Source organism: Mauremys reevesii, linkage group 9, assembly GCF_016161935.1.
Source record: "Mauremys reevesii isolate NIE-2019 linkage group 9, ASM1616193v1, whole genome shotgun sequence".
NCBI lineage: Eukaryota > Metazoa > Chordata > Testudines > Geoemydidae > Mauremys > Mauremys reevesii.
The window spans coordinates 83,105,811-83,128,426 of record NC_052631.1 but is presented as its reverse complement, the minus strand read 5'-3'; the positions used below and the strand labels follow the sequence as shown (position 1 = coordinate 83,128,426).

The 22,616-nt window shown below is 42.0% G+C and overlaps 1 protein-coding gene and 1 long non-coding RNA gene across 7 annotated transcripts in view; one reads left to right on the top strand and one right to left on the bottom strand.

Moving 5' to 3' along the window:
• LOC120372660 overlaps positions 1-8,458 on the bottom strand; it is a 42,305-nt gene extending 33,847 nt beyond the window's left edge. For both annotated transcript variants that reach the window (XR_005585096.1, XR_005585097.1), the window contains exons 1-2: positions 7,338-8,458; positions 5,496-5,526 (exon numbers count right to left, since the gene is read on the bottom strand). This is a non-coding gene — a long non-coding RNA (uncharacterized LOC120372660). The remainder of the gene's footprint in view (positions 1-5,495; positions 5,527-7,337) is intronic.
• Positions 8,459-8,689: 231 nt separating this feature from the next.
• The window catches only part of LOC120372655 (ligand of Numb protein X 2-like), a 40,383-nt gene continuing 26,456 nt past the window's right edge, over positions 8,690-22,616 (top strand). For 2 of the 5 annotated variants that reach the window (XM_039489948.1, XM_039489953.1), the window contains exon 1: positions 12,358-12,535. The gene's annotated coding sequence lies outside the window, so the exon portion shown is untranslated. Of the gene's footprint in view, positions 8,986-11,935; positions 12,298-12,357; positions 12,536-22,616 lie in introns of those variants that run through there. The other 3 variants (XM_039489949.1, XM_039489952.1, XM_039489950.1) reach the window with 3 other exon arrangements.

Sequence of the window (22,616 nt, the reverse complement as noted above, 5' to 3'; positions counted from 1 at the left end):
CATGACAAAAAATCTGAACGACTATTTAACGAAGGATCTGGTGCTTCTCTCTGATTGGGGGGGGACCTCCACTGCCACATGGAAGAACTGTCTGGAGAGAGACAGAAGACAGGAGGGACTCTGACTAGCCTGAAACCCTGACAAGACCTCGGATTCATAGAAGGAGAGGTAAAGTGTAGGGGTGTTTGCTATTTTACAAAGATCTGTAACTCTCTAGTGATTTTTAACAGTAAGGTTTCTTGTGGTGAAGAAATTCATTTGCTAAGCCTGTATTCCTTGCCATCCTTCCACTAGATTCCTTCAGGGGTTAAACTAAGAAACCCAAGCTGACCACAGCCAAAGTAGAAACTTGAGGGAGCATATCAAAGCAACTAAAGTGGGTTGGGGAGGTCTGAGGCACAAGTTCAGGAGTCTGGGAGCAGCAGGACTCTGGAGTCCTATATCCCAAAGAAAGAGTCTGAGCCTGGGAGTGTGCCTTGCAGAACCAGAGCTTGGAACAGTGACCTGTCTCTTCCTAGACCCCATTGGCTTAGAAGCACATGGAATTCAGTGGTGAGTCCACTGACAACAGACTGGTAATGGTCTAAAGAGAAACTGGGCCAAGTTGTGAGAGAATTCATTTAAAAACTTGAGTAAATAGTCATATAAATTGCTTTGCATTATTTTCCCAGCCCTAATAAATAATAATAATAATGAGGCTCTACACTTCTATCATGTACCCCATCCAAGAATCTCCAAGTGCTTTGCAAATACTAACATCATAGTGGTCCATGCAAGTAGGCGAGTATCATCATCCCCATTTTACAGAATCTGGGACACAAATAACTTTGCCCAAGATCATGCAACACATCTGTGTCAGAGCAGGGAATGGAATCCTAATTTTCTGTCACTCCTGTGTGTTAGCCACAACACTATTTTTTCCCTGTATCATTAGGGAAATTGTAAGAGGCATAAAGACAGGTTCCATCTCTCCTGGAAGTTAGCAAAATTAAACTTTTGACTTGGAAATGGAACAAATTTGACTTGGAGTCAATGAGAGGCAAGTAACACTGAACTACACAATGGCATTTTCAGAGCATCACTTGTCAGGGTACAAGTGGACTTTCAATGGCTACACCCCTTATTCGTTTGCTGTCTCACAAGAGATGTTACAGAATGAACTTTTATTAGATTATCTTGTTGATATATAATCCTAGCCACTTTTAGTAGTTAAACCACAGCAGAAATGGCCAAAATCCAAAGTAGGTACTTCCATTCTATATATGTCCCCAGATAGTAGGATGCTTCTTCACTTGCTGTCCTAATTTGTTGTGGAGTGTTGCTGTATGTTAGCACATCTCCCACCTAGAGATGGCTGTATTTCACTTGACAGTGGAGAAATTCCTATGAATACATTTTCTATGTTTTTAAAGTGCTTTGTGACAGGGGTGCAATGAGGGGGAGGGGCCATACACTCCCTCCCCACCTTTGGCCAGCTCTGAGCAGAGGCCCAGTAGATGCCACCTCTTCCCAGCCATGCCTGAGACAGTAGTGGCCCATTGGCTGGGGACACACCACCCACACAGGAGGTAATGGGTTGGGTTGCCCAGTGGGGAAGCCTCTGCCAGAGTCCCAGTGCTGCTGTCTGGGAAGGGAGGTCTGGCACTTCCCTGAGCCTGCTGTCCCAGCAGGACAGCAGTGGAAAGGGGCTGCACGCTGGATTCTAGAACTTGCTACAGGGAGTAGGAGTGCTTGAGGGCTGCATGGTACCTCCCCCTGCACTTTCCATGCATTGTCATGGTACCAGAGGCCTGGGAATGGCACATCTCAGAGCTTCCTTCCCTGGATGCAACCCCACAAACTTGTCTGCAGCTGGATCTGCCCTCTGCAAGCTGTGTGCCAAGCTAAGCCATGCCCATGTGGCACTCTGTGCTCTACTATCTTCTCCATCCTGGGACAGGTGCCTTCTGGGGAGGAATCCTCTCTCTGGGCCTCCTCCTTAGGAAAATGGTGGTTGCACCCTGCTTTGGGATCTGTTGGGATGAAAGGCCCATTATCTCCTCCACAAATCAGTTGATGAGGAATTGGTGGGTGTAACCTACCCGTTCAAGAAGACATATAAGCCCCTTTGTGGTTTCTAGGATTTTCATGTTTGTACCTTAATTATTTCTTGCATAGCTATCAAAATACAATCATCCCTTGATGATAGCTAACTTTTCTTCATAATATTTGACACAGTAATTTCTTGGATTCATCTTTGCACAATGTGATTTATGATAGGAGAATGCCACATCTGTATAGCTGGAGGACTAGTCAGAAAGAACTGCTATTTTGAAAGATGCTGTTCTTCTAAGGTGGTATTCACCAAGTCTCTGGTTTAGTTTCCTGATTGCAAATGTCTTTTTAGCAAACAAAAAGTGCCATTGTGTGTGGCCAAACAGAAAACAGACACCCTGTGTTCTGTAAATAATCTGTCTGAAATTCAAATTACCCAAGCAGTATACATCCTGTGGCACTGGAAAGGAACTGGTGTTTATGGTCACACAGAGAGCATCCACTAACATTCAGAGAGGTCAAAGTGAATGGCAGCTGCAAATCCACAAACTGAAGTCAAGGGGATACGCTAGATTTACACTGATGTAGCTGAAAGTAGAATTTCATCATTACCCTGAAATCACGTGCAAAACCTGAACACAAATCCAGAAATATCACTCCATGTTCTAGACTCCAAGGCCTTGATATACTCATTGCCCAGGGTGCCAAACGTCAGTGGCGATAAGTTTGCCTGCAGGGGGATATAGCGGTGCAAATTGGCTATAGTGGTGCCTGCAACTCCTGCTCCATAAGAGAAAGTGAAGCCAGCTGGTACAGTCTCAAACTGGACAGAGGACACTTGTGATTTTTAAGGCCTCAGGTTGAGGAAAAGCCTCTTGTTGGGGAGAGTAGCAGGAAATCACCTAATGAGGAACTTTCCCTTCTGTGCCAGCTGTAGAGAAGCAGATAGAGCAGCCTATGATTTGCAGAGTCTACAAAAAGAGCAGGAACCAAACTAGCCTTTTGTTTGCTTACACTGAAGGCCAGTCCTAGCAGCTGGTTTCACAAAGAAATTTCAGCCCAAGCAGCAAAACATTCACTGGTTCAGGGACTCTGGGGTCTAATACACTCACAATGCTCAGTTTAAATAAAAAGGTTAACAGAATTAGTTTTGTATGATTTAGAACAGATAAGGCTAGAGGTAAAAAATTTTCTGCATTTACCTCCTATATATTCTGTTATAACTCTTTGTATCATTCTGTCAGTTATACAGAATGCACCCACCAAATATTTGGAGGAATTTCCAATTATGAAAGCTATTTATGCATTTCCCCTCCATCCTTTGGAGGAATGAGGAAACGAGCACAAAGCAGGTGGAGCTGGCATATAAGAGCAACATGTATCTGCCTCTTGGGAAAAATAACTAAATTTGAAGAGGCTTATAAACTGGTCAGCTTTCAGTTACCCATCTAGAGTCTGATTTTCGGAAGTACTAAACACCCTCAGTACCAGCAGAAGTTAATGGGAACTGCGGTGCTCATTGTCTGACAGAAGCAGGCCCTTAGCCATTGACCCACTCTCACCATAATATGATCACTTCCATAACCCAGACACACAACCCAGACACGCATAATTAATTAATTAATAATCAATATTTGATATAACAGTAGCACTTCACTGGGGCACTATTACACAGATTACATCCTGAATTTGATTCAAATATAGTTAATGCCAGCTAATATATATGGAAATGGGAGAAAGGCAATGGATGCTATTTTCTGAACGCTTTAGGCGACACTGTGCTAAATACCTCTTTACTTTAAGGAAAGTTAAGGGTGCTCAGCACTGCACGGGATCAAGTCCTAAATATGTAAAAATACCAGCATTATAGGCCAAATACAGGGGCCATCGAAATCACTGTCCAAACTCTCATATACTTCATCAATATTCATTAAAAAGCAGCTGCTACATTTGAAGAGTAAGCATCACTTAATAATGACAAAAGAGCCATCAAAATTATTCACTGGAGTAAGCTAAGGAAGGATCTAGTGCAAGCTATTCATTTTATGCGCCTCAGTTTTTATAATTAAGTGTATGAGTGCTTACAGCAAATATTATAGTTTCCTCCTCCACTGAGAAAAGCCAGATGGATTCCTCTGCTGAGAGAAGCCAGATGTCCTTTATCTACCAACACATACTTTTCTATAAACAGAGGATCAATCCGTTTACTTCTAATGAAAACACTTTAAAGACCTATCAGCCCAAATATTCCAGCACTAATAACTAATGTAATATAATATTAACAATAAAAAGCATAATAGAAGTTGGAGATGGAAAAGGTATTGTAGTCATCTCTGGCCAATGCAAGATGATTTTCTATGTTAACCTTTTTATTGTTTTGTCCACTCTACTTTTTAGTGTCTCAAGCGATACGACTTCCACTACTTCCTTTCCACAGAAGTGACTGCATTTCATAGAAGCTGTATGTATTGTACATAGAGCTAATTTGTAGCAAATCTGTAATAAAACAGTGCAAAATGAACAAGGTTGCAGCACTAGCTGAAAGAATAAATCTGACCAATATATGCATGACTCTGGATTAATCAAATCAGCAGTGTCTGCATTCACATGGGCTCTTATCAGTATTTTTTTTTCATTTTCTAGTAAAGGAAGATTCCCAAGCCACCTACTTGTAAGTTCCTGGGACAACCCCCACTCCTCACTTGTGAGAATCATTTTTATTTGAAGCTTGTTTTCATTCTTGCAGTGTGGGATTGGATGGAAGTTTGGGTTTCCTTGTGATGAAATATCAAAGTTGGGACCTAAATGATTGCCTTGTTGTACATTCCCACAAGATGATGATAGGAAAACTTGAGGTTAATTAAACTAATCATTAAACCTTTGGGTGATCTGACTTTGCTTCTCCCTTCAATTTGGCTATTTTCCCCACTCCTTCCAATATACTTTATCTATTTTATTCTTCTGTTTTGAATTTCACTAAATTGTTTTCTAAATCTCCCTGTGAAATATTGTATCCATGTGAAGGATTATTACAAACATTCATCTACCACCACTGAGAACAATCTAGCTCCATCCTCTTTGGAACCCTCCTTCAGGTAATGGGGTTGGGGGTAATAGGGGCAAGCTGCAGCCTTAAATCAACTCATTTATGTATATAGTGAGATATCTAAACATGTGCCTTGCAACTGGTAAGTCTGCTGAACAATAAAACAGAAATACACCAAAACCAGAGCTTTATATGTGAACTGCCCTTCTCTATCCCCTTGAACGTTGGTATTTCAGATCAAATTAAACCCAGATCTTCCCCAGGTACTGACTTTGTAGAGCTGAAACGGTACAGAAGTGGTTTTGCAAAACCAGCTTTCTCATTTGACCCCTACAAAAAGTACCCCCAAGAGCTTACAGTCTAAAAAAACAAGTTTGGGTACAGTTTGGTGAACAAAAGATTGTTGCTGGCATACCTTGTGGAACAGGTGGATTCACAGAAATGTTCTGAAGATAAAGAGGGAAGGGTTTTAGTGCACATTCATTATATGTTGTATACTATGGATCCATCTCTGTGTTATGTGAGAATCTCTGATAAATTCTTGAATGTAACCACATGACTAGAGCTGCTCAAATCTCAGGATTTCCATTCCATAGGAATTCTGACACTTTGAAAAAGTTTTTGTTTGATTTTCAGCTGCCCTTGAGTGAGGGGAATCTCTCACCACAAAGCAGGGAACATAGAGCTCCATCTCCATCCTGAGAGCTCCATCTCAAACTGGGACACTCAGACTTCCAGGATCCCAACTCTGTGGCAGGGAACCTGAAAGCCTTGGGGTCCTTGGCTGAAGAGCAGGCTGCATTATCGGGCTGTCATGGAGACAGGGACCCTGGAAGCTCTGGGATCCCTGGCACCAGAGCAGCCCACTTGTTAGGGCTACCCGGAAGCTCTGAACCCTGAAAGCCTGAGTTCCCCAGAAGCCTGCCCGGTAAGCTGGCAGAAAACCAGGCAGGGTTCTGTCAAAATCCAGTCTGTGGCTTGACAAAAGTTACCACTCTGAAACCAATATATTTCTGTGAGACATTTCAGTTTCAATCAATTGGCATAGTCAGATAAAAAACATTTTGTTGGAATATTCCCAATAACCTCCATTCATAACCCTGTCCTGCCAGGGAGGTATGTGGTATTATCCCCATTTTAACAGATGGGGAACCAAGGCACAGAGAAATTAAGTGAACAGTTGAAGGTCACACCAGAAGTTTGTGACAGAGCTGGGAACTGAACACCTACATCTCCTGGGTGTCTGTGCCTTAACTAAAAGGTTATCCTTCTTCTCTGTAGCAAGATTTTTTCCTAGATCTTGTCTTTTTTTCCTAAATCTCATCTAAACCTACTGTAGCACAGTGGTAATACTGGTGGTAGTTAAAGCATTAGTCTCTTTGACAGGGTTTACAGTTTCTCAGTGCTAGTGCAGGCAGGATTCAGGCATTTCCAGCATTGCCTCCTGAAACCCTGCTCTGATTTTCCAGGGCACAACACTGGAACCCCCAGAACCTGTCTACACTAGAGTTTGTACTGTTACTAACAATGATACAGCTGCCCTGGGGCTGACAAATGAGCACAAAATTGGCTAATATAGATACAGACTTTTAGGATTTGCTCTGTCACCAAATTAAGAACAAGAGCCGTTTGAAAATTATTGAATTTTCAGAAACTTCCATGAACATTTTTTTAAATGTTGCGGTTTATGACCAACTTTTAGTATGGCTGAAAGGTGTCAACAAATTGAAATTTCAGCAAAAGTAACTTACAAAATTTGTTCTGCATTTTTTCAACCAGCTTTATTAAGAGCCTCTTTTTTCTTCTCTTTCATCAAGTATTTTGAGTACAGCTGGGTAAAAGTGGCATATGCCAATCAATCACCTGTTCCCCAATCTTAAAAAGCTAAAGGATTCATACATTTTCACGGTATTTGGTGGAATTTTTACATAGTTTAAATATATCAGATGATGGTCTAAGAATCAAGGAGGTAGGATCAGAGACAACCTTAAAAGTTAAATCAAGCCAGTGCTAGGCACCTGCAGAATACCCTAGAACAGCAAGTCTCAACTTTTTTCTTTCTGAGTCCCCCCCTCAACATGCTATAAAAACTCCCTGGCTCACCTGTGCCAAACTGTTTTTATGCATATCCAGTAGATTAAAAACTGTATTAAATTGATAGTCATACCAGTTAAACACATACATATAGAATATAAAAAAGAAAAGGATAATATAGATACAAAAATAAAAAAGTGAATATAATTTTTGGTTTACTTACTCAGTCTGAATCTTGTTGCTGGTGCTGATCAATAGTTGTCAGGACATGAAGAGTATCTTCGACATGCACATGTCATGGTCACTTTGTTTTCATCCACGTCATGGCTGACCTGCACAGCCCCAGCCCCTCCACCAGCCAGCCACCCAGGCGACCTGTACAGCAACACAGCTCCTCCACCCATGCGGTGGGGCTTGGCTTCAACTCCTTCAGCCCTGCGTGGCAGAACTCAGGCTTGGGCTTTCTGCCCTAGGCCCCAGCAAATCTAATGCCGGCCCCGCTTGGCAGACCCCCTGAAACCTGCTCATGGCCCCCCAAGGGGCTGCGGACCCATTGAGAACCACTGCCCAAGAACACTGTCCGCACACACAGATATGAAGACGCAGTCCCTGTACCAAACAGCTTAACTTTAAGGCTCCAACCTGCAAAAATGGCAGGTATTTAGTTAGCATGAGTTTAACTTTACGCTCTACAAACAGTCCCTCTGAATGGACTGGGGATTAAGAAGACAAGCAACATATGAAGGAAGGAGGAGAGGGATACAGGCTAAATATGTATAATTTTTATTTACATTTGGCCGGACTCATACAAGCTGAACAGTGACATCCAACTGCTTCTCAGTCTATGCATTATTAATTGGCCAATTACTGACTCCCCACAATGGAAGTAGGATTTAAAGTGGGGACAGATTTCAGGCTGTTATCCAAACTATATGGACCCCTGTTTTATGTGTGCAGCGGCTTTCTATGGTCTCAGGCCAATCTTCTTTCTTCCATTCATTATAATAAAAGGGCACATTTTTGGGAGTGGCAGCAGCATAATGACAGTCTATTCCTTCCCTGAGGAGGGGAGGCTGGACAGAGTGGTATTTGCATAGGCACAGGGCAGCAAACCACCTGGCTATCACTGCAGGGCATATCTCCCTCTCCCCCCTGGCTGCCAACTGCCAGGAGAGAGGAAAGGCAGGAAGTGGCAGAGGAATCCCCCCGAGGGAGAGGCGCTAGGTTGGGTGGTGACTGAGCCTTCTCTCCTCCTAGTCTAGACAGGGGCTGAGAGGAACGCCCGAGCTGCCCAGCCCCCCTCGTCGCTGAGCTGTGGGGAAGCCTAGCTGGGGCTGCGGGCTCCGCGCCAGGTGCTCCGGGTGTGTCCGGGCGAGCGCTGCGCGCCTCGGAAAGTGACACCAGCCGGCGGGGGCACCGTGCCCAAGTGCGCGCGCGCGGGCCCCGGCGGGCTGGTGCGCGCGCCATGGAAGCAGGGCGCCGGGCAGGAGCCGGTGCCTGTCACTCACTCACTCACCCCCTCCCCCCGCCAGGTACCTGGGCGGGGCGCGCGCTGGGGAGCCCAGGGTGCCGCGTGCCCGGGCTGGGCAGAGGGGAGCGGGGAAGCGAAGGGTGGCGCTGGGGAGAGGGCGGCGGCGGCAGCAGCACGGTGCCAGGTGCCCCCGGCCGGGCCGGGAGGGGCCGGGAGCCGTTGCTGGGCGGGAGCAGGGGCCGGGCGCAGACACCTGAGCGGCTGCGCTGCCTCCTCCCCTCACGCGGGTTTCGACTTTCTCCCCCGCCCGGAAACTCGCCGGCCGAGCCGCGCTCGCCGCCGCCCCGCTGGCTCCGCCACAGGCCGGGCCGGAACTGGGCGCCCCCGCCTGCGCCGCCAGGTGAGTCTTGTTGGCGGGAGGGTCCCAGGGGTCCCCCTGTGGTGCCCGGCCCGGGGCAGGGGGGTGCGGAGAGGAGGTGGCACATATGGGGGAGCTGGTTGCCGGGGTGGGGGAGGAGAGGCACAGGGCAATTCTGTACCGAGCTGCTACAGGGAACTGGCTTGGGCAAAAGGTTTTACAGATCGCCGCCCCCACCCCCACCCCCACCCCCAGTAATTGGCATACATCGTTGTAGGGTTTTTAAAATAATCCCTTCTCAGTTAGTTTACAGGGCTGCATAAATAAAGCCTCATCCCAATTGACAGGCTTGGCTTGGATCACTGGTCTGATGACAAGGAAAGTCCCACTCGGGCAGCCCCCTGTAACTGTAGGGTCTCCTTTATTTACTTTTTAAATAGTTGTTTTTATTACTCTTCATCGTGTTCCTTTGTAAACATGGTGCAGAGGAATGGCCGTGTGCTATTTAATTTATATTTTAATAGTAAATAATAATTGAAAATATTTGTAGTTGCTAGTAGCTTTGGCAATACCGTCACATTGTTTCTAATATAAACAGTTCCTGTTTTGATTGCGATTTTGTAATTACAACTTTTAATTCTACATTTTTGTTCTTCTATAATGCAAGTTTATTCTTTAGGATTATATGACTTAAAGGCTGGCTGAGTTTCTGGGTTGGTGTCAAATTTTCCTTCAGTTTCCTTTGATCTGCCAGTGGGATTGCCTTTGTCAATTTATTTTGCTTCTCTGGGCAGCATTCTAGTGCTTTTCACATGTCATTACTTGTATGTATAACTTGTATGTTCCCAAGTATTCACTAAAGGCCAGGTTGAAAGCACCTAGATGCTTTTGAAAATCCCACTAGTCACCTAAATACCTTTAAAAATCTGGCCTAAGGATACTGTGCTATCTTCTATGAAATCCTTTGCAAAGGCAAATTTCTACTATAATTTTTACTAAACATAGATACACAACCAAGATTGACAACCGCAAGAATTAAAAAATGTGTTATGCACTCTAAAGTTATGAAATTTAAATAAATAAATAAATGTTAGATTCTTGTTGCCTTTTTGTTTTTGGAGCCTTTAGGGTGCACTAGCTACATGCATGTACTATTACCTCTCCCAAAGAATCTCTATACCTAATACAGTCTTATAATATTCAATACCATTTGGACATGGTTTTTCCCTCCTCCCCACACACACCCACTTTAATTGAAAATTTATTACAGATCCATATTTGTGTAAGTAGTCCTTCATCCTGCAAACACTGAAACACATACTTACTCTTTTATTATTTCACTTGTTGCATACATCTTTTTTCTACTGAATTGTTTATATTTCTAATTGCATTTTAATTTTATGTCCTCTTATATGCAACATTGTTATGAGTCATTTCAGTGATGATCTTCATTCTGACGAGTTTACTGTTTTGTGCTGCCAAAATCAAAGAGGTTTTTTTAAATGAATTATTCTGTCACTCCTTTGCATTATTTGGGAGGGGAGCACAGCACGTACCTCACCTATTTTGCCTTTTGGTGAAAGTACAGTGCTATGTCTCCTATGTTCTTACAGTGGGATAGCTAATGCATGTTAGTTATTCTGCGGTAAAAACACTTTCTTAGCATTCAGGAGACAGACTATAATACTGACTCAGATGTTAAATGCAGATGTTGTTCATAGCTTGACTCTGATAGCGATTATGGGAGTAACACTGCTCCTTTGCCACTGGAGGTAATTGCCCCTGAATATCTGCAATTTCTGTCGGTGTCTAGTTAAAGCATTTTAAATGGAAAAAAAGTAAGAGCCCCTCCCCAATTTCCCTTATTCTCTTCTTTTTACTTACTAAGGAAGCAACTACATGGACAAACTAAAGGTGTGGATTTAATGCACATAAATTATAGCACATTAAACCTCTGTGAGGACTCCCTTTACTTCCAGACAAGTGTCCTTAGTTTTGACAATGGCAGTCAGAGCAATCATGGAAGATTGCAGGAGTCCTTCCCCAAAACATTATTAAGCATCAGGTCTTTGACCTGGCTTGAACATTTTAAAAGTTTTGTATACTTCAGGTGCAACTCACATTTCATTTTTTAAGTCCAAAGTGCTCCACTGCTTGCCTTCTTCTCATCTTAACTTTCCTGAGGGTTGCCCTACATAGAAAAGCCTTTATAATGTTTCACAGAGATTTAAATTTTATAAGACCAAAATTTATATGTGGTTCAAGATTCAGATTTAAGGTGATCTCACTTCTGCCTGCCCTGTGCTGGTCAGGACATCTTTTGTGATGAGGAGATTGCAGGCCTGACAGTGGATAGATCCTGCAGTGCACACAAAGGGTGTTGATCACTGTACAGTTAGGCCCCCTCTATAAGCAATGAATGTGAAATGGTGGCACTCCTCTCCCATTAGAGTTAACCAGTTGACCCACATTTTTCATGCTTTAAACTGTAAAGATTCCTTTTTGATCTCGTCTACCAACTCGCTAACCAAACATGATGTAAACCTTATCCCTTACTGTGTGCTCTCAGGAAAATTTAACTTACAAACCCAGCATTCTCTCTTACACCTTTCTTACATTATGATGATAATATTAATGAGCCCATGACTGTCATGTCTACAAAGGAGTGAGGAAACGGTCTGTTAGGCTACAAGAAAAATATTTTCATCTCACTTAAAACATTATGATGTTGTGTCTCAGCACAGGTGCAGAGTGCTGTGCTGATCACCTGGCCCAGAAACAGGGTGTGGCAGTTACTAGACATGTTCTGCATTTGTTTCTGCAGCTGTATAGGATATTTTCATTGTAGGCAACACACCTGGCAGGTCATTCCCTATTTACTCATCTGATAGCTGAGCCAATCGGTGCTCAAGGGGGGAAATGTTATATCTGCTTAAAACAGCCACCTCACATCAGTGGCTGATCAGTGCAAGAGCATGCATGTGTCTGCTGTAAGGGATAGATTTGCTGACAATATGGAGAAATGTTTTGGAAAGAAGGAGGCTGACATTCTTAGCAAGATCTGAACTAGTCAGACATGTACATGCCATATTATGGTCACATTATAGAGACTTAGGGCTAGATTCACAAAGATACTTAAGCACCTAAACTTCAGACTTAAGTTCCTCAGTTTTAGGTTCCACTGTGATTCACAAAACTTCTGATGAACTCTGTAAGTGCAAAATTCACATGGCACCTACATTTTCTGACTTGAAGTGCCCATGCTGCCTTAGTTTCTGCCTTTCTGAGCATGTGCATTGCTGCCTTACTCTAGGCTTCTCTCCTGCATATGCTCCAGACCAATTCACGAACCAGGTGGGTAAATGCCTATGTATAGTGCCTGATCTAGTAGGCATGCTCAAAGCCTGCCTACTGGATCAGGTCCCATTCAAAATCTGGCTGGAAGAGGAGATGGATGCGCTATTCTCACCCACCACATAACTTTTAGTGCAGTGGTTAGAGCACTGGCTTGGGACGTCAGAGACGGGGGTTCAATTCCCCCCTCAGGCAGAGAGGGAGAAAGGATTTGAACAGGGGGACTCCTACATCCCAGGTGAGTGTGCTAAACACTGAGCTAAAAGTTATAAGGAAGGCAGTGACATCACCACCACCTCCTGCTGCTGTTTTGTGTGCCTGTCTAGTTCTTTCTCAAAGAAACAGCTTAGTTTAGGTGCCTAAACAGCCTGACTCCAGGAGAAGGATTCCCGGTTGTGAATTGCTAGCAGAGATAAGTGCCTCCTTGCAGCCTCCATTTAGGCTCTGAACTCAGAGCAGGGTGGGGTTAGGACACATCCCTCATAGGCATCTCACATTGGTTAGGTTTGGCATTTCCCTGCTTAATGTGCTGGCTTTGTGGCTTACAGTCTAAGGCACCTATCTCCCCTTTCGTTATATAGGGAGCCTAGGAATTTTGAGGCTTTATGGAGCATACTGTTGTTCCTGTGACTTTTTTTTTCTTCCTAGGCACCTAAAAGTTGGGCATTGCAACACTCAGCTTCACAATGCCTAGTTCCTTTCTGAATCCAGCCTTTAGGCCTTTTCCTCACTGCTTACAAAGGTGTTTTGTTTTTTTTTAAATCTGAGTAGATAAGGTATATGAACTGTCCTGAGGTTTAAAAGAAAAACAAGGAAAGAAAGAAAGACAAGGCACTTCAGTTTCCTCACTGATAAAAAGGCCTGAGAAAATATCTCTGAAATAAGATCATGGGGCAATGCGTGTACGTGGCAAAGTACAGAAGTTCAAATTTTACTTTGAAAACTTGTTTTTTAATATGTGTCATGGTGATAATGGGGTGGAGAGACTAATACAGAAGAAGGTGGATTTTCTGCTTAATAGCTGGTATATAAAAGGTATTCATACGTATTCAAAACTGTTTACAATGCTGTCTGATATTTTCAGTGTTTTGTATGCAGACCTAAACTGCAATGGAAAGAGACTAGTAAAGAAATAACACCTTCATTCAGAGTTTTACCTACAGTAGCACTGAAGTTTAACTCTGTAGAATGCTTTTCTAAATCACAAAAATATCTTTGTGTGTCCAAGTTTAAAATAGAGATTTCACAATGATAGCAAATTGTGATGGGAGTGCCCCCATCTGTCAAAGTTTGCTACCCCTGGACCAGAGGCTGGAGAAAGGCAAACCAGCAAATTTTAACAGGGCAGCAATACAGAATACCTAGGTGTCAGTAACTACTACCAGCTGCAAATTATGCTGGGAGCATCACACCTGCATTTGGGACCTGCATGGGAGACAGCCACCAGTCAGCAAGTGTGATCCTTAGGACTCGGGTGGGAGGGATGTTTAGGCAGCAATGCTGGGGCACCTCATACAGGGGGTTAGGCTTCTCCCATGCGGACAACTCTGCTCAGTCTGGTTAGTGACACCAGGCTTCTGCAGGTGACTAGAATTTGTTAATTTTAGTGTTAGAACTTGTCTGACTTTCAAAAGCTACAACAAAAAAAGAGTGCCCTTAAATACCAATTGAAAGGGCATCCTCTGGGCACATACGGGTAGATTAGCCCAAAAATGTAGGTGTTATGAACCCTTCAATACAGCAGATCTTGCCAGAGGTGTGTAAGTGACATTTAAAAGTCAATTAGAAGTTTTGGGGTTATTTGTGGCTGTATGGTGCCAGAGAACATTGCAGAATTGGGTGGGTGTTAGTTGTGAGAGAGAATAAGAGAGCCTGTAGAAATAGACTGTAAACAAAAAGGAAACTGATCAATCTACTGAACAGTCCAACCTGGTGAAATGCAAAGAGTAAGTCTTCCTTTTCATTAGGTGTTCTTATTAACAGAAATAATGCAATGTGGTTCATAGGTGTCAGGATACCTAGGTTATATTTTTTGACTGTTATTTTCTCATTATATGACTTTGGGCAAGCTACTCATCCTTTCTGTACCTTAGTTCCCCCTTCTATAAAACAGGAGTAATGTGCTCACCCATCTTTTTTAAATGCTTTGAGATCTATGGACATAAAGCACTAAGAATTTCAGAATTATACTTTTTTTTTTTTATTTTAAAGAATTGAGTTTTAACTTGACAGTGATCTCAAAGTGCAATTTAGCTGGAATAGTGTTCTTTATGCAGAACACTTGAGTTGTTATACAATAATACAGTGATAGGTGAATAATAGAGGGAACAGAGAAATGTGATCTATTGACAAGCAAGGAAGAATAAAGGTTTCAGATAATATTTGAAAAAAAATGGAGCTGATGAGAAAAGACACTTATTGCTCTAGATACTGTTTCAGTTTTGCTTCACACCTTGTAGTCTGAAATAGTCAGTCAGTCTTGCTCATTTTGTGAGCTGCTGAAAGTAGGGATGACATAGTAGCTATCTGAGGGCCCAAAAGTTTGTTTTTATTGAGCGTTGCATATGGACCACAGCTTCCAGAGATGAGGCATAGAATCAAGACACATCTATTCTAGCTGGACTTCTTTCTAGTTTTCAGTTATGATTGAGAGGAAAAGGAGATAAAGTAAAATTCTTCTTATATAGCACTATAAACGAGAATCGTTCTTTGCAATACAGGTGAAGATGGAGTCCCTGCTTGAGAGCTAAATCATCCAGAGCCCCATTTCTACAAAGAAAACTGCGTGGACCTGTGCAGAGCCAATTGAACTCAATATAATTTATAGAGAAATGCTCCTTTACCTCAAAGGGAAGTTAAATTCATTTATATAGGACATATATTGATGCTATGGTTATAAGTGCAATAGAAGAGCCTATAAATAAAACAGAAGATGACGACATCATGGGCAGAAAAGGAAAGGACAAGGGAGAGGACAACATGATTATGTGGCAAATTGAGAGATGTCAGAGTTAAGACTTTTTTCACTTACTAATATCAAGAGTGTCTTTCTGGAAAAGTTAAAATAAGCTGTCTAAAAGGAACGTTTGAGGGCTGCTGTTTAGCTGGAATAATCCTGCCCGAGGCATAATCCTGCCTGAGGATTCCCTCGACAGCACCAGCATATGGGGTGTCCTGGGGGCTGTGGAGATTCTGGATGGCGTAGGGAGGCTGCCATAAGTTTGACAACACCCCAGATTTGTCTAAGTTACGCTGGTGGCAGCGGCTGTCTCCAGAGAAGCCCATAGTTGGAAGGGCACAATGTAGCTCAAATCTGTCATAGACACCCTCTGCCCTTTGGGTTCCCAATTATGTGCTGTACCTTTAAGGGTACATGTGCTCTTTGAGCTGGAGGTGTGATTCCAGCTTGAGTAGACATTCCTCTGCTAGCTCCAATTGAGCTAGTGCATTAAAAATATCATGTAGTTGTGGCAGTGTGAGCAGCTAGCCACCATGAACACAATCCCATCCAAGAGCTAGGTATCTACTGGGGGCAGCTAACCCCTCCTGCCATCCACACATCCATGGCTACACACTATTTTTAGCACATGAGATTCATCAGAATAGCACGGGAATGTCCCCTTGTGTTGGAAATGATACCTCCAGCTCAAAGTGTAGACATACCCTACGACGCAGCACAAGTAACATAGTGGTATAAAAAGTGGGTAAACTAATCTAAATTCCACATTCCCCAAATGACAAGAGGGTAAACTCAGTTCAGCCATGTTTACCCTTGACTACACTGCTGCATAGAACCTCATCCTTAATGATTGAAAATCATGGAATTACTATGGCACGAAACTGTGTAATGGAGTGGAGAATCAGGTCCAATGTACCCAATGCTGGGGGGGGAGGGGGGAGGAAATCAGTAAGGAAAGTGGATTTTTTGTTTCCATTAAGCCATACAGAGAGGTTATTCGGGGAGGTTGGTGTGTGTGGAGGGAATGTTTTAAAGCCTGGGAAATAGGTATTGTAAAGGATGGAGAAACAGCTGGATAATGTCTCTAGCAATGCCATGAATGAATCTGTTAACCAAACAGGCCTCTCTATCTTCAGATTTCTAAAGTATGTGCTGCAAGCACAGCTGATTAAACCTTCTGTGTGATATTACATTTAAAATGGGAACCCAATAACTTTAAAATTAAAAATGTTGACCAGTGTGTAATCATTTTGGAAATATTTAAAGTAAAGTTCCTTCCCCACTTACTGGAGCAGCTGTTGGTTTTGGGGCACTGAAAGTTATGCTACAGATGATGTATAGTTCTGTAAGCTTGCTAAAAATAATTAATGGGGCAAGTTTACAAATTGGAGATGGTAGAGTCCTTAGTTAATTATTCTGCTAGAAGGGGATAAAAACCATTTGACATTTCTGTTACTCATTGTGTGCTCCCTGCTATCTTCATCAGATTTTCACTCTACACTCTCATACACAAGATCTTTGTTTCAATAAGAAATCATTGTCTAAATTGCTCCACCAATTTTACTTAAAGCTGTAGAAAATCAAACCACATCATTTTATCCTGGTTTATATGTCTTTCCAAAGTGGTTGCAGCTAAGGGTGGCTCTAGCTTTTTTGCTGTCCCAAGCACGGCAGTCAGGCAGCCTCCGGCAGCTTGTGTGCCGGAGGTCTGCCAGTCGCACAGCTTTGGCATACCCGCTGCCAAATTTCCGCTGAATCAGCGGGACCGGTGGACCTCCCAGAGGCAAGCTGCCGAAGGCTGCCTGACTGCCGCCCTTGCAGTGACTGGCAGGGCGCCCCACGCAGCTTGCTGCCCCAGGCATGCGCTTGGAGCCTGGAGCAGCCGCTGGTTACAGCTGTTGTCTTACTCACAGGTGTCAGTGCATTTTGTCTGATTATTACAACCCTCTCCCCTTCTTGTTTGCCTGTTCTTGGTTAGATTATTATAGTGTTGCCACTCCTGTAATAGTTAAGCATAACACTTGGCAGTCCCTTATCACCTTACTTTATAGGGGTTGTAATTCAGACAAAACATTTTTGTTCTGGACTGAAACTTGGCACATGAGGTCTCATCACAGGAGTGAGTGGGTTCACGAAATATGGAAACACCTGGCAAGCTCCCCCACCCCAGATTATAAACATTCAAATAGTCCAAAAGAAGGCTACAATAGTGACCAGAGTATTAAAAGGCACGAGATAACTGGATGTGTAGAGTTTAGAAGAAGTGATAGAGGGGATGTAAGTGATCATCAACTCCGGAATAGTAAGAATTACTAAGGTGGTCAGGGAAGGATCTGGAGGTAACATTTAGGAACTAAGGGGGGGGGGGGAACTAGTAACTGAGTTTAAAAAACAAAAATCCAGAGATAAATCAAGACTCCAATTCTATGTCCCTGATTTTGCGACTTGCTTTGCGTGGGTGGATCTCTGCACCTGCACAGAATCCCCCTGAGTTCAAAGGGTCTCCATATGAATTTGAGGGACTGCTCATGTGGAGAAAGTTGCAGTATCAGGACCCATGCAAGGAACTATTTGGGAAGGGGAAGTGCTAGGCTAGATGATCCAGGAGGTCCCTTCTGGTTTTTTAATTTATGAATAAAATACCGCATGTCTAATTTATAAAGATTTATTTTTTTCTGACAACTAGAGCAGGCTTATTCTTTAAAATATCTTTCAGTGGCAGTTAATCCTTTCTATGGACTATTGTGTTTTGTTTTTTTAGAAAAAACTTGACCAGATTCTTTGCATTTTTGCAGCTAGATTTCATATGCTAGGCCTTAATTCTGCATCTATTAGAACTTCAGTGAATCATTACCAGGAATTATATCGGCTCAGATTGCAATAGGCTCCAAACCCCTACATAACAGATGAAGGGAGAATTTAGGGATTTGTTATGTGCTGACATTGTTCTCTATAAGGAATAGACAGGGACAGTCCCTGACCCGCAAGCCTTAGTCTGAAGAAGTATCCTGTTTGAATCCAGCAGCTCAGTTGATAGCAACCAAAAGTTCTTACCATCTGGTGGGGTGTTCTGTAGCCTGTATGAAATAAATGCAATGTACGAGCGTCTTTGTGACTAAAAACCGCACAGTGGTTGCCAGCTGGCCACCTTGTTGGCAGTCTTGAAGAAAGGGCAAGAAATTAATAGTTCTAGAGAAAACATCCTCCCTCTCTTGTGTATTCTATCAAGGCAAACTTGAGGAGTATTGGCAGTTGACAGTCTGGGGAAGTGTGTGCTGTTGCTGCCTTGTTTTTGTGGATAAAAAGAGGACTTCTGTCTCCTGTGTTGTCACTCCAGCAACTTTAACCAGAAAGGAGAAGAAACTAAAGATAAATATCTGCGTACACACAGTGTAAATATGTACATGCACGCACACAGCATAGGGTAACAATGGTTCTACAGAAGCTATTGATATTTCTGATATTGGATTAGACTGACCTTATCTTAGCAAATTTAAGAAAGTGCAAGCTGGAAGAAAACAGAGGAAAAGGAAACAAGTTTTGTTTTTGCTAGTCTCTAAATTCAGTAAGAAACAGCCAAGAAAATTCTTACATGAAAGGATAAAATCCTGCCCTAAATTACATCCACATAACCATATTAAAGCTGGTGGAATTGCATAGGTATAACAGAACAGAATACAATCCTAAATATTTATTTTTAAAAGTCAAAATGCATTTCTGCCTGAAAACAGGCAGACGGTAGCAGATTGGATAATTCAATGGTCTTTTCTGCTTCTACTGTCTAGAATTTTGAAGTTTTACATAATGATGAGTTACTTTTCTCCCCCACATTCAATTAAAATATTGGGGAAAGCTTTAATTAGACCATTTGTAGTTTACATATGGAAAAAAGATAGGCTCAAACTTTTTTCCAGAATTGGCCTCTACCTCCAGAAATTCTAACCTGGGCAGAACAACCCACTGTCGGTTGTTGGTGTCCATGGGTGGCATAGATCTGCCATAGTGGCATAGCCAACAACTGCTGTTGTCACCTGGCACAGCTTAGAGCAGCCTGGAAGATCAGTCCAGTGTAGTGTGTGTCCAGAATTGGGGAATCTCAGAAGGGCAGTTTGAAACTTGTCTCTTCCAGACACGCTCTTGGGTTGCCTCTGATAAATCTAACTTCAGCACACTGAGCCAGATTGAGTCCCTAATGTATCAAGAAGATATTGAATGTACGTTGGGCCAAACTCTGCTGGGGCACTCTGGTATAAGTCAAGACTTACACCAGTATAACAGAGCAAAATTTGCCTTATTGAGAAACTTTTATTCACAGTTCAGCTTCCCTTACTGCTTCATCCTGCAGTAAAAAAAGTCAAAATCTAGCATTTGACATCTCCCTCTGTGGCTATGAAATTGACTGGGATGAAACACATTCCACCACACCGGCTAAAATTCTGCTTTCATGTATCTCTGATATAAGAGAGGGCAGAATCTATCCTTGCTATGCCAAATCACTTGTGGTGGGGGAAAAATAATTAATCCCTTATGCAACTGTCCTATAGAAAATAATCTTCTTATGAGTTTTTCAGCTATCCTACAGAAAATAGAGAATTCTAGCACAGGGATATAATTCTGAAGTAGGACTATAAAAATCTATAGAAATTAAGTTTTTTAGATTAATTTATATTAAGATATTAGTTTAATCACATTAAAGTCTAGAGGACTTTCCCATAAGAAATAAGGGGTCAATATAGAACTACCATATAATCTGCAAAAGCAGCAATTGCAAATAGTGGGATATCCATAAGTGGATTGATGTTTAGATGGGTTAATTTTAAAATAAACATTCTCTCCAGAATCAGTCCCCGTTTAAACTAGGATGGGAACTGCAACCTGAAACTATTCCCTACCCCATACTACTTTCACTGGTATATGACAATGGGTAGATGTCTTTAATGCTGAATTTTATAAAAGTTTCCCAGTTTCAAATACAGTTGTATAGTGCGAGGAATGCTGCTCACCATGAAATCTTCAGCGATTATTGTGGTGGGTGGAAAGTAGTGCTGCTTTCTTCTTACGTGTATTGTATGGACAACATCCAGATCTGATATGAGCATTGACATGTGCTTATTCAAGCTACTGCAGTAGCTGGCAGGGTTTTACTGGAACAAAGGCATATGCCAAAGACGTGCCTATGCGCATTACTCATTTAAGATCCCGTAAACCATAATGCTGACTTAGTATTATCTTCCTTTCTTTAAAATAAATGGAATTTACAGAGACACAGGAGGATGTGAACTTTTTTCCTAATGTGTATTAGGAATGAACTATATTGTTCATATAGTCGATAGACATGTGGTCTTCATCTCTTCTTCTCAAAAGCATACCAGAACCTTGGAAAGAAGCTCTCTACTAGCTACTTGGATGAAGCCTGAGTCTTAACTTCAGGTCTCCTAGTCTTTTTGGTTTGGTTTGGACTTTGTGTTTTAATTTCAGGAGAAGTTCAGATTATGAATTAAAGTTTAGACGCTTGATCCTTAAATTGCACCACTGGATGCCTGTTCCATTCCTCTCCATAAAACTACTTGCTTACACAAACATCAATTTAAGGATGGAGTAAGAACCTTATAAACTTATTTTTTTGGACAAACATGGCTGCCAAGTTCAAAGTGTGTATCAAAGAGAGAAGTGAGGGGAGATGGGTGTAGCAGAAAAAACATCTAACAAAAATGTATAATAGATAAGGTGTGTGGCAGTCTGGAGGGAAAATGAGAAATCAACTTGCTAGCTGCTTTTCCTGCTATACCTAACACCACTACTGCTTTCCTGGCATTCATTTTACACATTTTGAATTAAAATAATCACAAATTAAAACTACCTAACCACCTAAACTTGTCTTCTGAACAATTTACATACCACTGAATCGCTGCTAAATTTGGCCCTCAAGAAACCCATTGTTTAGGTCTTTGAGATAATTATATTTAGACGCTTCTGTAAATATGTATTGTACCTTTTTAATAAAAAAGGTGGTGGGAGGCGAACCCATTTGAAATTATTACCCAGACAATGACAGGGCTAGATTCTCTTTGTGTTACATGGATGTGAATTAGGAATAATTATTGAAAAATCAAATCAAATTACACTCTTGTAAGTAAGAAGAGATTCAAGCATAGAGTCGCGTTGCTTTAGAATGTTAGAATTGTTAGATCAATGATGTTGCTGTATCATTAATTGGTCCAAGAAGTGGATATTTTATTTGCCTGCCTTGTCTGGTTTGTTTTACTTCCCCAGGAAGCCTAAGGTACTAATTATTTCCCAGTAGAGTGCCATTCAAGTCAGCTACATCCTCCTTTGTAAAGGTGTCATTTCACAGGCAATAGCTTTAAAAAAAATTATGGTCTTGTAACAAATGCAACTGATATGCTGTAATATTAAAAAAACTTGCATCATATTGGGGTCCTGATGTAATACAGCTCATTCTGGAGAGAATTTTATGGGATAGCTCTAAAATGAGAAGAGAAGATGGTGCATAATAGAAATGCTAACATCCTCAGTATGAACAATACTGTACTGTCAAGATATTTGAAAGAGTCTGAGCTGGATTCTGATTTTTTACATGGGTGTAAATTGGAAGTAACACAACTGAAGTCAATGGAATTACTTTGATTGCAGTAAAACTGCTAGGTCTAGTCCTCTGCTCTTGTTCTCTGGGAATACCTTAAGTCAGGGGTAGGCAACCTATGGCACGCATGCCGAAGGCAGCACGTGAGCTGATTTTCAGTGGCACTCACACTGCCTGGGTCCTGGCCACCAGTCCGGGGGGATCTGCATTTTAATTTAATTTTTAAATGAAGCTTCTCAAACATTTTTTAAAAACCTTATTTACTTTACATACAATAGTTTAGTTATATATTATAGACTTATAGAAAGAGACCTTCTAAAAACATTAAAATGTGTTACTGGCACACGAAAGCTTAAATTAGAGTGAATAAATGAAGACTCGGCACACCACTTCTGAAAGGCTGCCGACCCCTGCCTTAAGTACTCTACACTGAAATTTGTGGCATTCATATAATTCTGGCTTGTAAGGCACTTGTAGATAAATAGGTAAGTCAGCATTTTCTCAATACTGAAGTGTTCTGATTCTTTCCTCGGGCCTACTGCTGTGTTTGATTTCATTAGTATAACATTTCACACCAGTTTGCAAAATTCATATAAATAAAAGCAGGAAAGAAACTTAGTCCTCTACTTTAAGCACTCATTTAAGTGCTTTACTGAATAGGGATGGATTTAAACACATGCTTAGGTGCTTTGCTGAATTGGGGCCCTTGTTTAGACTAAGGGCTAGTCTACACTGGCAATGCTAAAGCTCTGTTGC